Source organism: Rattus norvegicus, chromosome 13, assembly GCF_021556685.1.
Source record: "Rattus norvegicus strain SHRSP/BbbUtx chromosome 13, alternate assembly SHRSP_T2T, whole genome shotgun sequence".
NCBI lineage: Eukaryota > Metazoa > Chordata > Mammalia > Rodentia > Muridae > Rattus > Rattus norvegicus.
Window position 1 is genome coordinate 73,052,705 of NC_141546.1, and position 14,666 is coordinate 73,067,370.

Here is a 14,666-nt window from a genome sequence, read left to right on the forward strand (position 1 = left end):
GCTTTCTTCCATCAATGGAGCTCTCATTGCTTAAGCCCTAGCTCGCTTTCCAGCAGAGCTTCTGTATACCCATAGAGTAGTTGGAGGCTTGTAAAGCCAAAATAAACTCAAGCCAAGCACACAGAAATCTCTCATCACTATGCAGGCTACAGTACTGAGGTGGACCTGACTATCAACTCTCCATTCTGACCTTCAGTCCTCAGTGCACCTCCTGCTATTGGCTTTCTGCCAGGCCTGTCATTGAATCTGAACTCTTAGCCCAGGACCTGCCCTGTGTGGGCCTTGGCACTGACCAGAATGTAAAACGGTAATGCCCTGAGCTGTGCCAAACAGCACAGAGCTCTGAGATGTTAGAGATGCAGATGTGACCAGCAAACACATTGTTTCCGGGACTGTGTTTGTAAATATATGAGTTGCCCGACAGCTTGCAGGATTAAATATAGATGCTACATCACAAACTCAAGCTAAAATAAACTATATGCTGCTCAATGAATGTCAATAAGTACACCGAGAGAGAATCATTATTCCTTTTGGTAGCGTGGTCCAAGAAACCCATGTCTAAGTCCATTTCCGATTCCTTTCACCTCCATCTTTTTTGCATTCCCTCCACTCTCCACCCCCACCATAACTTTTCACTGTCACCTTTCTAATTGGTACTGGTGTAAAAGGAACTGTGGAGTAGAAGGAGGAGACAAAGGGAATGAAAACAGTAAGGTTGCTACAGAAGGAGAAGGAGGGGAAAAGGGGAGGGGGGAAGGGGAGGGGAAGAAGGAGAAGATGTGAATGTGGTAGCAAGAATGACCTTGGGGATTTATGAGAAAGGCCAGGACACTGCAGTTAACATACTCAGGCTCCTGCCTTTGGGTACCAAGTCTACAAGAGTGTCCTGGTCACCCCTGGTAATTTACCAGTAACTATTGATAGGAAATAGGTCTATCCATTCAGCCTTATGAGTCCTTTCTTTAGTTCTTGGGCCAAATGATTCTTCTTCCCTTTGACAATCAGATCTTATATATAAGCCCACCTGCTAAATTAATAATGCTAAGTTACCTGAAGTGCTAGCTATACACAAAACCTAGTATATTAGAGGCATTTCCAGGGCCTCTCATTCAGTTGCAAAGGTTTGTTGCTGCACAGCCTTGGGTGTGGAAAAACAACAAAAGAGCTAAAAACAAAACCACTATTTTTGTTGTTGTTGTTTTGGTCAGATTCCAGGAGCCACTCTTCTAGCTATTGGCTGGAAATGAAGTGGTGTGCCTGTGGCATGTGGAGGTCAAAGGACAACTTTTGGAAGTCAGTTCTCTCCTTCTGCCATGGGTTCCCAGAATCAAACCCAGGTTGTCAGACTTGAATAGCAGCTGGGGGGTTTTTTTGTTGTTGTTTTTGTTTTTCACAAGCTGAGCCATCTTAGTTCTTTAACACCAAATTCTTTTCCCATCAAGATGTGAAGTATAAACTTAGATACACTGCAGTGATCTGAGTGCTACCTGGTGACTCTTGAACAAACGTGTTTGAGAGTCTCTGATGGAGAACTGAAATGATTCTACAGAAATTTAACTTGATTCTGACTCAGGCTGCTCCTCCTTCCATAAACTGTTCTGACAAGTCAAATCCTTTGTCAGATGTGGCAGCCATCTTCCAACATCCTTCCTCTTAGGGAAGTTAATAAATATCTATCTAGCATCCATCCAAACACTGTTTTCTTTTTGTAATTATTTCTTCTATCTTTTGAGATTATAATTACATCATTCTCCTTTTCCCTTTCCTCCCTCCAATACCTCCCCCCACCAATACCTGTTCTTGCTGTTTTCCAAATCCATAGCCTCTTTCCACTCAAATGTTTAAGGCTAGGCTTGAACCCAAAAGATAATTAATGTTTCTTTAATGAAGATCATTCCATTTAGGGAGGATATAAAATCGGAAGGAGAGGAGACATCAAAGGCCAGGAGGTAATGCTTCCTGTTCTCTAAAAGAAGGTTGCCAAGCCCTTCCTTGCTGTGCTTTTCTTGGGTCAAGTCCTGTTGTCTCACATCCTGTCAGAAAGCTTTTACACTGCCAATCTGGAGCTCTCGAAACTCTATGACACCCAAGTCAATTGGTTTCTGAATAACAACTAAGATTATCTTCTACCTCATTGTAAATTGTTTCTGTGAGTTTTGGTCTAAATCTCTGGGAACTAGCATGAAGTAATAGGTTAGGAATTTTAAGTGTAAAACTCAAAGACGGCGCTCCTTAAATCTATTGGAAACAGAGAATTTATGTAAGACAAAGCCAGCCAATCACTTGCTCCAGTGGTTCTCAACTAAGGAGAAGGAAAGGGAGTTTCTGTTCCTAGGGGCCTCGGGTTACACAACTGCAGACATTTTGTTGTTGTTGGACTGGATAGGGTGGATCACATGCATTAGGTTAAAAACGCTGATTTATGTCAATGAATTCTAGTGAGCTTGGACTGTAAAGTATTTTTGAAAATTGCAAGGCTAACTTTCAAAGGAACGTAGTTCATGCATGTCTAGGCACTAGTCTCTAAAATACATACTCATGTACATGTTTCCAAATTCTATGTTTTCCCCTATTGAGTCCTTGAGAACCTCTAGGTTCTGCTCCATGGGTTCTCAATATCAACAGCAAAGATAATGGGGAAACTCTGCTTCCCGAGTGCTCACTGTCTACTATGGGCTGTGTGAAGCAATTTGTTTTGAGCAAGTATGATTAACACGTGGAGAGAATGAGCAAAAAAGACAGTAAGACATTTTTACAACTTGCTTCCTTCCCTTCCTCTTTCTTATGCTATGTCAGTCAGTCACTGGGCTTGTATGAGGACAAGGAGAATTCAGAAAGAATTTTGTCTTAAGCCACATGAATATGGCTGAGTGGGGTGGAAGCTCAGTGGAGCAAGCAGCCTTACTACTTACAGTGGGGTTTAGCTATGAGGAAGAATATTGAAGAAACAAGAGCCAATTTCATTGACCAGAGAAGACTACTAACTATGGGATGGATGAAAGCTAAGTCTTTTGGTGGAGCCTTGGAATTATAGATATGAGAGCTAGCTTTACATATGATAAGGCAAATAAAGATTTGGGTAAATTGATAGATGGATATGTAAAAGGTACATGTATTTTCTCTTTGACAAATATATAGTACTCTGAATTGGATTCTGGAACAAAAAAAAGATATTAGTAGAAAAACTTATAAAATCTAAACCAGCTTGTACCAACGATAATGCTAATTGCTAGGGTTTTGTTTTTATTTTGTCTTATTTTATTTTTGAGACTAGCTAGTCTCAAACTTGCTGGGTAGTTGAGGATGACCTTAAACTTTTAACCTTCTTGCCTCTGCTTCTGGAATGTTGGGAATTTCCAAATTTCAATTGTACCATGGTTGTACAAGAGGGGAAGCTGGGTAGGCGCATAGAAAAGCCCTGTGCTCTTTCTAACTTTTCTAAATATTTTCTCAAATAGAATCTTTTTAGATTAAGAAATGCATGTATGTGTATATGTATACATACATACCTATATTTCTATCCATTTCCTAATGTTTGTAGCCATAGACATGACACACACACACACACACACACACACACACACACACACACACACACAATCTCTGTGATTCTATCCTCCTTAAATTATCATCATACCACACTCACTGGCTCTGCACTTAGTTTCTGAATGCTGATTTCCACTGAAAGGCTTTAGAACTCCTAGGAAAAGCAAATAGTTACTGAACTAGGCAGTTCATATAAGAGGAGCTTGAAACCTCATGTGTTCCAGAAATGGTAATATGCTGGTAAATTTTTTAACAACCGGATCTGGAGGGAAAAGGCTATTATGACACGTGCCAGTTTCCATGATGTAAATACTCTTGCCGTGCTTGATTCCACGCTACCAACCGGATATGAATGGCTCACAAATTTCCAGAAAATTTTCCCTCAGATTCTCTTAAGTCAAAGCTCCAGCACAGCAGTGAGAAACAAGCTCTCAAAGAATAATGGGTACGATGTCAAAATAACACAGAACTACCTTGACAGGCCTGCTTCTACGACCTCCAGGACATGACCTCCAGGTCAAGAAGAGCAGGATCCACTCCAGTGAATGATGTGTAAATCCATAACGCCACTCCGGTCTCTCCATCATCTATCTCCATCATCTGTCTGTCTGTCTATTCATCTGATCAGTAAGTAGGTGGGAAATACGTAAATAGGTAGGGAATGAAGAGAAACATTTTTCTTACATAATGTGCCAACTATGAGATGAAGGACAAATGATGGATTTAGAAAGTCATTTGACAGTAATCACAGCAACAATCCATTTAAGTGAGAAGCAGAGCAGTGCTAAACCAAGGTGATACACGTTGATCAGGTTGATGGTGAGATGTTTCCTAATCTCAAAGTTATCTTCCTCAGAACCCAGAAAGCAGTCACTATAACACATCATGGGTCAGAGTTAGCATTATCAGTAATAAGACAAACACCTTGGGCCACCTGATAGGAACCAGTGACACGGTAGTCATAGAACTACCATGACATGTTCTGACTATAATACCTTTACCAGGAATGACTACATTTCATTTTGCTGCCTTAAGTAAACAGACTTGGAATGAAAGGTAGTTCCACACAAGTAAAGGACTCAAAGGTCCAGACCTTTCACATCCATATATTAGGTAAACCCCCACCTCCTAAAATTATGATGGCCTCTGCTTCAGAACTTAGGTAGATAATTGTACACAACAGGATATCACCACCAGGCAAACTAAGTCTGAGCTGTTTTCTCTTCTTCCCTATGTTGATAATAAGAAGATACACAAGTCTCTTTCAGCTATCCTCACACACCGGCATGGCAGAATGAACCAGAACATGCCTGTAAAAGGCTGGGAACTCTATAGAGGAAAGTATTAGAAATAAATAAAAGTGCACGATTGTGGACAAATGCTGAAATTATTTTCTGTTATTTTATTTACTCTCACATTTTTAATAGCATAATGCATTTTTTTGTGATCAGAAAAAAAGGGGACCTTTTTATAATTAAGAAAATAAAGGAGAGATGAATGTTAAAATGCTTCTCTGTTCTTTTTTTGTCATCTGTAGGACTCTTGGCAAACATGAGTCTTGCTGTTCGCACTGGAAAGTCTCGGCCACCAACCTGAGCAGCTGGTCAGACAAGCTTCCATTTCAGCCATCATAGGATCTCACACTTGTTTGCTCTGCTTGTGTGAAACAGATCTGGGTTCAGTGTAAACAAACAGAAACACTCCATTACACTCATTCACAAATGTCTCTCCCTCGGCTATCACTGGGCCCCTACAGCCTTGACGGTCTGCCAACTCTACAACCCTGTGCTTAGTCAGTCCTTGGCCAGGAGGCCCATGGGGATGCCCAGGCAGATCCTGGAAATGACACCGATGACTCAGCAGGACATGGCTTCTGTTTTCTCCATCCATCCTCACTCTGCCCTAATGAGCTGCCCGGAGGCTGGAACTGCCCTCCTGACATCCCAGCTGGTGTGCTGGGCCTTGGGAGCAATTACACATATGCCTTCTGTGCTTGTTGTCCCCGGAAATTTCAATTAAAGATGCTCTTAATTCTGTGTGTGTGTGTGGTTTTTTTTTTTTTTTTTTTTTTAATGTCTTCACTTACAAGGCTCATTTCTGTTGCAGGGCCACGGCATAAGGGTGCAATTTCCCTTCCCAACACTAGGCGCTGACCAGATGAACAGAGTCTAACTGCACACAAGGGGCTATACAACTTCCTATCACTTATCTCCCAATCCCAAAAGGGTAGTGGCCATCTCTGAATGAGGCAGTATATTTGCAAAGAAAAAGAAAGCAAACATATGCTAAAGAAAAGATAAAGGTAAAATTTGTCTGGCCGTGTACATATCTGGATGCCATCAGTACAACCCAACAGTTGATTGGGATTTGAACTTGGGTTGTATAATGTAATTGTGGAGGAATAATAGCTTGAGAGCAATGTACAGTGCATCAACCACAAGGCACCATTTCTTTGAAAAGCAATTATCAGCATTTGGTGGGCAAACTCTTAGCACTGGACAGAGAGAATAGGGAGGGTAACTGAGCACGATTCTTGAAATTCTTCCCTCCATTCCATTTCTTTGTTGCATTCCCTTGCAATTCAAAATCCCAACCCCAATTACCTCGGAATATTGTTCTTGAATTTACACATATGGAGCAGTATCTTCCACCCATCCTGCATCCCACAAATATCATACAACCTGATTTGGCAAAACTAATGGCAACTTTCTCCTCACCAAACCAGGAAGCTGTTTTGCTCTGTGGGTAATATTTATTGAGAAACACTATTTGCCCAGGGACATATGAGGCATCTGACATCATTCCTATTGCTTTACCTGCATTGTCTTTTTCTGGTCTTTAAGATAACCATAGACATTGTTTTCCAAAGTTGTTTTCGTGAGTAATGAAATTGAGCTGCTCAGTGGGTAAGTTAGATACCCTGGGTATCAGTACTTTATAGCCAGGGTGGACTGACTATCCAGGCCAGGTTGTAGTCACTAGGTTCTAATCTCCTGAACCTCTTCTCTCAAATTACCCCGTAATTCTGTGGCTCTAGATCTAACTCTGAATTGTCCCTCCCTTTGTAGTTCTGCTTTGTCTAGCCTCATTCTCCAAACTCAGCATCTTGATCAAGTCCTTATGTCTACATCTGCTATTGGAAGTCTGTTCTACATCAGTTATGGGAATACCTACCTCTGAGAGAGCAGGGAAAGGAAGCACCCGAAAAAGCTGAATGCTGCAGAGAAACCTCCCTGGAACAGGGAAGCCATGTCTGTGAGCAACAGCTGAAATTCTAGATGCATAGACCAGGGAGGTACCATGTTTTAGACTCGAGTGCATGGTTATATGGAGTGAGTTAATGTAGCTAGTTGACAGTAGATTTAAAATTAAATTCTGTGTAAAATTTCTTCAAGCACTATTCTCTTTTTTAAAAATCTGATTTTTTGGTTTTTTTTTGGGAGGGTGTTTTTTCTTTTAGGGGGTCGGGGTGAGGAGGTTCAAACAGGTTTCTCAGTGTAGCCTTGGCTGCCCTGGAACTCACTCTGTAGCCCAGCGCTCGCTTGGTCTCAAACTTAGGCATCCACCTGCCTTTGCCTCCCAAGTGCTGGGATTAAAAGTGTTCAACACCACATAGAAATGTCAATAGAGTTACTACTCACATAGGATTTCCCACGAGCCCATGCTCGAGTACCTGTGCCTTCCAGTCGTGCTCATTTTCAGTGGCTTAACTCTCTCCCCTTAAATTCTCCTGCCTTTGCCCTCCACAAATCGCCTTCTTTAGGCCAGAAGGTATATCCTCAGTCTGTCTGTGCACAATCTTGTTTTCTTCTAAGTCATTAGCCACTTGGGCTCTGGGTAACTATGTCTCTTCTTCTTTAGGGGATATTTTGCAGCAGGATATGAAGGCCATTAGTCAATCAATAACTCTTTATTTAGAAAAAGGGGTGGGGAGGAAGAAACCTGGAGTTTTTAATTCAGATCTAGCAACTCCTAGGGCATTATCAGGAGCAGTCTAAAAATAAGCCTTTGAAAAGCATGATGCTGCAACCGTTGGAACTTTATAGCTTCCTACCCATAAACAAGAACAGCTTGCTGCAGGTGGGATCGTTCACTGAATTCTCCTTTTCCCGTGGCCCTTGTTGTCTTCCTCTAGCTCTCTAACATCCCAGGTATTAACTATTGCTTGGGGCTTTTTGTTTCTTTTGTTCCTGCCTCTTTTCTCTTTTCTCCACATGTCTCTTAGATACGAATTGAATTCTGAACCATCCATGTGTTTCTATCCCCCGACACTGAATATAACCATCGCTGTATGAAGCCCTGTATCCAGCCAATGAAGGCCCTCTAGGCATCTGTTATGCACCTTTTTTCTCATCTGTTTACAAAAATGTTCCCGCAAGTGTCAGCACATGCCCAAAGTCCTTTGTGCTTCCTACCAACTTTGAAGGACTTTACCATTGATCTTTTACAACTCTTGGCTCATTTATCTCCGCACAGACAGTAATGACACTGCTCTTCTGGCAAGTGTGTGAGTGAGCCAAGGGTTGTGATAACATAGCTTTAAGGCTAATGCTATAGCATCTGAAGTAATGTGTGCAAGATTCAACTACATGACATCAGGATCCTGCACTTTTTTGAACCTAGCAAAACTACAATTATTTTGGCTGTGAACATGAAGAGTTGGCTACAAAGGTGTTTGCTGATTGGTAGGGAAGGGAAAGTGACAATAGGTTTCTGAAGCATAGACTATTCGCCATAAACCATTGCTGTTTAACAGGTTACCCTAAGCTCTGGCAGCTGGAAACAATACTAAAGGGTTATTGTCTTTCTCACAGAATCTTTAGGGTGAGGGCTTTAGAAGGCCCTGGCTCTAGGTCTTTCAGGGGATTGTAGTCATGATGGGATATAGTCATTTGAGGATTTGACTTGGGGAGGGAGGACTTGTAGATTAGGTGGCACATGGTGCGCTGACGCTGAATATTAGTAGGAGGGCTATGTTCTTCTTCACATGGATCTTTCCACTGGGCAGCTTTGAGGATTCTCATAAAGTGGAGTCTGGCTCCCTTTGTGGCAAAGTGTCCTGAGAAACAGGATTTAGAATTACAGTGATGTTTAGGATCCAGTTTGGAAGTTCTACTCCATCATTTCTGTTCCATTCATTGCTTACACAAACAAATGCTGCTATGTTTGAGGGGGAATGGCACAAAGGCGCGGGTACCAGAGACTGAGCATCACCAAAGGGCATCTTAGAGACTACCTATGTACCACATGTGGGAACATTAATAAAGGACGATATTTCCCTGTGCCTTTGGTCACTGAGAGATGATTGTACTGAGTCTACAGGAACAGACCTCATCTGGCCCTGCTCATTCTGGACTTCTTTCTCTTTGACATCTGTCTGTCTGCAAAAGATGGGCAATCTTTTTTGTTATCCAACAAACAGCACAGAATGCTCAGCCTCTGCTGTGCTGTGAAAGGTCTGCAGGGTAGCAACAGGAAGCCTCATTTGTCTGGTCCTGATTTTGTTCTAGATCTGGGTCACATTCTGTGCTCATTCTTTTGGCAATGAAGCTCATTTTTCCTTGTGTCTCATTTCTCTGGTGGATCTCCAATGTGGAAATGAGTAAAGGAATGGCATTTGCTCACCCAACATTACAAAACCTATTTATATTTTATTTAATGATCTTTATAAAATGGGTAAGTTCAAAATAGCCTAAAAGTCACATAATGGTGACTTGAGCAAATTATAGTATAGTTACACAATCCAGTGCAATACAATCATTTAAAGGTATTTTTATTCAAGAATATTCAATGAAACAGAACATTATAGAGGATCTATGAATTAGGATACATGTTGTAAAACAGCATGTGTGCTATTATTATATTAAAAGTAATGTATATTGAACAAATCTCTCACCACTAAAAACTCTATGTTTAGAAAAATGGAAAAAGATACAAACATCACCCTCACATATCACTTATAATTCACTTATAAGTATATGAAGTAATTAAAATTCCCTTTATCTCACTTAATCTGCTTCCTCCAAATTTCCAATATTTCATAGACATTACCTTTGCTATGAGAAAAACATTCTACATCTTTGTCTGAGGCTCAGTTAAAGGAAGCTGGGAACTTCCTAACTCTCTTTAGTACTGAGGGGGGGGTCACACATTTTAATATTGCTGCTTAACTGTAAGAGTTATTTTCCATAATTATCTTCTTTATTTTGAAACTTCTTTTCTCGTCTTCTTGCCGCATACTTACTGCTTTTGTGAGGTGCATGTGTGTATGAGAGAGAGAGAGAGAGAGAGAGAGAGAGAGAGAGAGAGAGATCTGATTTCTCTATAGCTATTTCTTTCAGTTTCATACTATATCAATAAATATTGCTGTTCCTCAAAGCTCAACTCTTGTTACTCATTGTAATCTCTTATCCTAGGAGACATCTCCCAAGTCCATGACTTCAGAATGTAGTTAGTGTGTATGAACTCATGCCTTTAGCCTGGAATTTATCCTGTACTCAAATAGTGTGTTGCTTGGTTGCATACATTAAGTGGACATCTTAGAAATATTCTCAAATTTAACATATCCTAAACTACTTCATGGTATCAAATGGTTTCCTATCATAGTAAGGGGCAAAATAATCCATCTGTTCTTGTGGTTCTCAGTCTAATATACAGATTTGACCCATATATATATATATTTTTTTTTCTTGGACCCTCCCTGTCAAACATTATGGTTTATACATCCAGGATCAGGGTCTGGACCAAGTATCTTTTTAAAGTTTCCCAATGTTTCTTAACAACTGACAATGTTGAGTTCCACTCAGCCTCTTATTTGCCAGAAATGCATTAATATTTCTTATTATATCTCTCTTCCTTGCCACTTAAGTGCAACCCATCACCACAGTCCATCAATTTTTAACTCTAAAACGTTGCTCACATGTGTCTACATTTCTATATCCACTGCTACTACTTTATGCTAAACTATCATTTGCCATCGTGATTTGAGTGTGTTTTCTGCCCATCAGATCTGATCATGTCATTTCCCTCGATCCTTCTGCCATCGAGTCACTCTCAGGTAACCCTCAAATAGCTTAGTCCCGTTCCAATTCTCTTTCCCTGAGCGACAAGTAGGATCTGTGACTTGCTTCCAACCAATGAACTACAGCACAGGCGGCGGACATCACTTACAATTAAATTGCATATTACAAGACCCCATTTTAGCTGACTGAAGAGACAGAGACTCCCTTCCTTGCCTTGGAAAAGAAGACAACCCTATGCTGAATACCCTTGCTGAGGGGGATGCAACTTATGAATGCCGGTACTCTCTAGGAGACAAAGGAAAGCAACTGGCTGATAGTCTAGAAGCAGGTGGAGCCTCAGACCTGTAACTAAGGATATACATTCTGCCAATAGCCTGAAAGGGCTTTGGAAGTGAGTTTTCCCTAGCTAGGCTTTCAGGAGAGAACAAATCGCAGCCCATATCTTGATAGCAACCAAACCTGTGAGCTTCTTAGCAAAGCTCTAACTAAACCATGCATGGACTCCTAGCCCATAGAAACTCCAAGACTATTAATGTGTGCTGATTCTTGCTGCTCTAAGTGTGTCGATTTGTTATGCAGCTATAAAAAGTGATGGCCCATACCATCAGTCATCTGATGACTTCCTACCATGGTGCACACATTTATAAAAATCATTACAATGCACCCAGAGTTATAAATGGCCTCCCACTTGCTTATTTCTTCAGCCCCTTACATTCTACCTTGCTCTGCACATCACCCACACAGATCTTCTTTAAGGGCCTCAGGCGTGACATCATCAATGTTTTGTTGTGTCGTTTGTCTCCTACTCAACTCATGGCTCTTAGTCTCAGTATCACTTACTTAAGAAAGTCTTTCTTGAATCTCTCTGTCAGGGTTCAATTCTCAATTACAGTCTTTGTCAATATGTCCCTTTTACTTGTGGAACTGGTTTGGTGTAATTTTACAGAATTCTTTGGGTCACTGTTCTGTCAAAATTCATCTTCCCCCCACTAGTCTGTGAGTTGCACAAAGTCTGCACTTTATCTGCTTTGGCTCATAATTTTATTCTTAGCCCCTTAGATGTTAACTAATAAACATGTGATGCTCCCAATACTCCTTAAATTAGTCGAGAATGAATTAAAGTGTGGTTCCTAATTCTTACTGCATTCAAACTAGATCTTATCCTATCCCAGGACATTAGAACAAGGGTGTAAGGTTGATTCCCCAGTTCAAAGTCAAGTATGCAGCACCAGACATGGTCTAGGTGTCAGGAAATTCATCTCCTATCAGGTATTCAATATGTCCTGCTCTTCAAACAAAGCATTTCTAATGATAACTGCTGTATGAGAAACAGTACCTTATGACTCAGGCCACCAAGAGAGCAATGCGAAAGCTCTGCCTTCCAAAGGTAAGCAGACTCATCTCACAGTCTCATGAGGAAAGTGGAGAAGCATTCTACCTTTTCTTTTATTAAAGAAACAGTCCATTATGATACAACTGGTGAATGCAAAATTGCCTGAAGAACCCCATTCTGAGCCTATCCTAATTAAAAGAAACCTTAGAGAAACTAAACCACAGGCATGGATGTATCATCATGAGTCTAGCTTTCTGCTGCTCTTGGACATCCAAGTTCTATTCAATGTGTGTTTTTTACACTATTTGGCGCTGTAAATATCTATTTCATCTCATACTCATTCCACACATTGTTGAGTAATTGCTATTCGGTAAGCACAAATTAACTTTATTTAATTTTATATTCCATTTTAGTGGAGAGTACCCAAAGCAAACATATCAAATACTAGACACTAAACTCGAATGCATCAAGTGGGAACAAGTGCCATGAAGAGTAATGCAAGGCAAGGGGGACAGATGTCATTGTTGAAGAGTGCTGTCGTTCAGGGTACTCAACACAAGTAAAGACTTGAAGCAAGAGGGTAGAGTCCCAAGAGAGCATTTGGAGGATCAGAACATGGCAACTCAAGGCAGGAGTGAGCACAAGTGAAACTGGCTCTGCTTGTCTTAAGAATAACAGAGGCCAGAGCTTCACAGAGCCCTGAGGGGGAGAGTTGGGAGGAGATGAGGTCATTTACTTAGTGGTGACCAGACTTTTCCAAGTGATGACCCTGTAGGAATTTAAACTTTGTGTCTAATCTGAGTGTGACATTGTATAATAGAAGGCTTTCTCTAGCTGTTATTTTGAGAGCAGATTCTAAAATGTCTGGGGTGAAAATAGAAACCAGTTGCTAGTTCAGAACACTGGGTCAGATAAAAGATGGTGTCTGGAACTGGGGTGGCAGCTGGGAAGATGGTAAAATGGATGGACTCAATACAGATGTTACACATCGAACCTCTGGTATCTGCTGGCACAGTGGTGAGAGTGCAAAGTAGAGAGGGCACACTCTAGAGTTACATGCATGTTTTTAAAAGTAGATATTCTCTAATTTTTTTTCTCACCCTGCTTTTATAGGATATGAAAAACTTCTCAGGACATGCCTGAATCTTAAATTTTCAACCTAAATACAATTTTAAAATTAGAATGCTAAGAAGTTCTTTTCAGCTTGCAAATGCTAACTGCCTTTTACATTCCTACTGAAGAACATAGGGCAGGGCTTCAGCTGTACCATGCTGGACTCTACCTGAATACAAAGGAGACCCACATCAGATGCTGTGAGTTACTAAATATGGGAATGAATCCTTAAAATAGCCTCCATTTCAGTCTGCCTGGACACTTTGGGGAGGACTCATCCCATCTCACCTCTTCTCTGAGACTTGAGCCACAGAAGTAGATGACCAAGACAGCAGTAGATGAGCTCTCTATACTGGTCTTGTGCTGGGCAAAGTTGCCCTTAATAAGTCACACTGAAAGTGCTCTATGTAGGTAGACAAAGTTGGAAAGCAAAGTTACCACCCTACTGCAAATAGGTCATTGATTTTCCTCAAATCTGGACAATTGTTCTCCCCAAGTTAATTACGATGCGGCCAAGTGTAGATGTTTCTGACTGCAGCTTTGGGGGGGCAATAAGGCAGAATTAGAAGAAAGACCTTCAACTATTGTTCCCCGCTGCCCCATCCTCTTCCTTCAGTGAGCAAAACATCTCTAAGGATTATTTTTTCCCTTTCCTAAAATATTACCCCCGGGACAAGAATAGAACATACCATCTATGAGAGACTTGTGCATGTGTTTGTGTAACTATGAGGCTCTGTTTCCTATCAGAATTGGGAACAGAGATGTCAGATACAAGGCATGCCTCAGAGTGGAGAACAGAAAAATAAAAATAGCCTTCCTTCCTTCCTTCCTTCCTCTCTTTCTTTCTCTTTCTTTCTTTCTTTCTTTCTTTCTTTCTTTCTTTCTTTCTTTCTTTCTCTCTCTCTCTCTCTCTCTCTCTCTCTCTCTTTCTTTCTTTCTTCCTTTTCTCTCTCTCTCTCTCTTTTTCCCTCCCTCCCTCCTTCCTTCCTCCATTCCTTCCTTCCTTTCTCTTCTCTCATAAAACAAAAGTCCTAATTGCCAAATTCAAAGGGAATCTCGAAAGCCAGCCCCCATCTTCCAGCACCATGCAATACTGATGCAAATCCTCATTTTTTCTGAAACACACTCTTTCACCGGGCAACTGTGGAAATGTGAGGATGGGAAGAGATACCTCCTGCTGTGTGCTCTCTGGTCCCAGCCACAACAGGAGAATGCTCTTGGTTCCTTTGCTCTTGGGTAATTAAGACTTAAGCATTAGGTAGAGCAAGCAGTTGAGGTTCCGGTACAGTGGAAAAGTGAAAACAGGAAGCAAATGCATTCTCCAGAGTAGCGTCAGCTGAGATGCAGTGGCAAAGGGTTACCTCCAGTTGTTTAAAGTACCTAATCACTGATATTTTGGAATGGCAGCAGGAGCAGACAAATACACATTTTGCTTGGTTCTTTTAAGGGCAGTGTTGCACAGCAGGAGAGCAGCAAGACAATGATTTTTTGACACTGATTGGTTATAACCCAGAGGAAGGAAGAGAATAGGAGAGAGGAAAGAGGGACTGTCGAGTTTATCAGAAGCGCCGAGTGAATAGGCTGGAAAATGAGGAAGGGCATGTGAGACGAGAGTAAGGTAAGAATTAAAGACACCTTTCTACCAAGTCTCT

The 14,666-nt window shown here is 41.1% G+C and overlaps 1 protein-coding gene across 3 annotated transcripts in view; it reads right to left on the bottom strand.

The window, feature by feature from the left end:
* Window positions 1-14,666, bottom strand: part of Brinp2 (BMP/retinoic acid inducible neural specific 2) — a 100,746-nt gene that overhangs the window by 56,938 nt on the left and 29,142 nt on the right.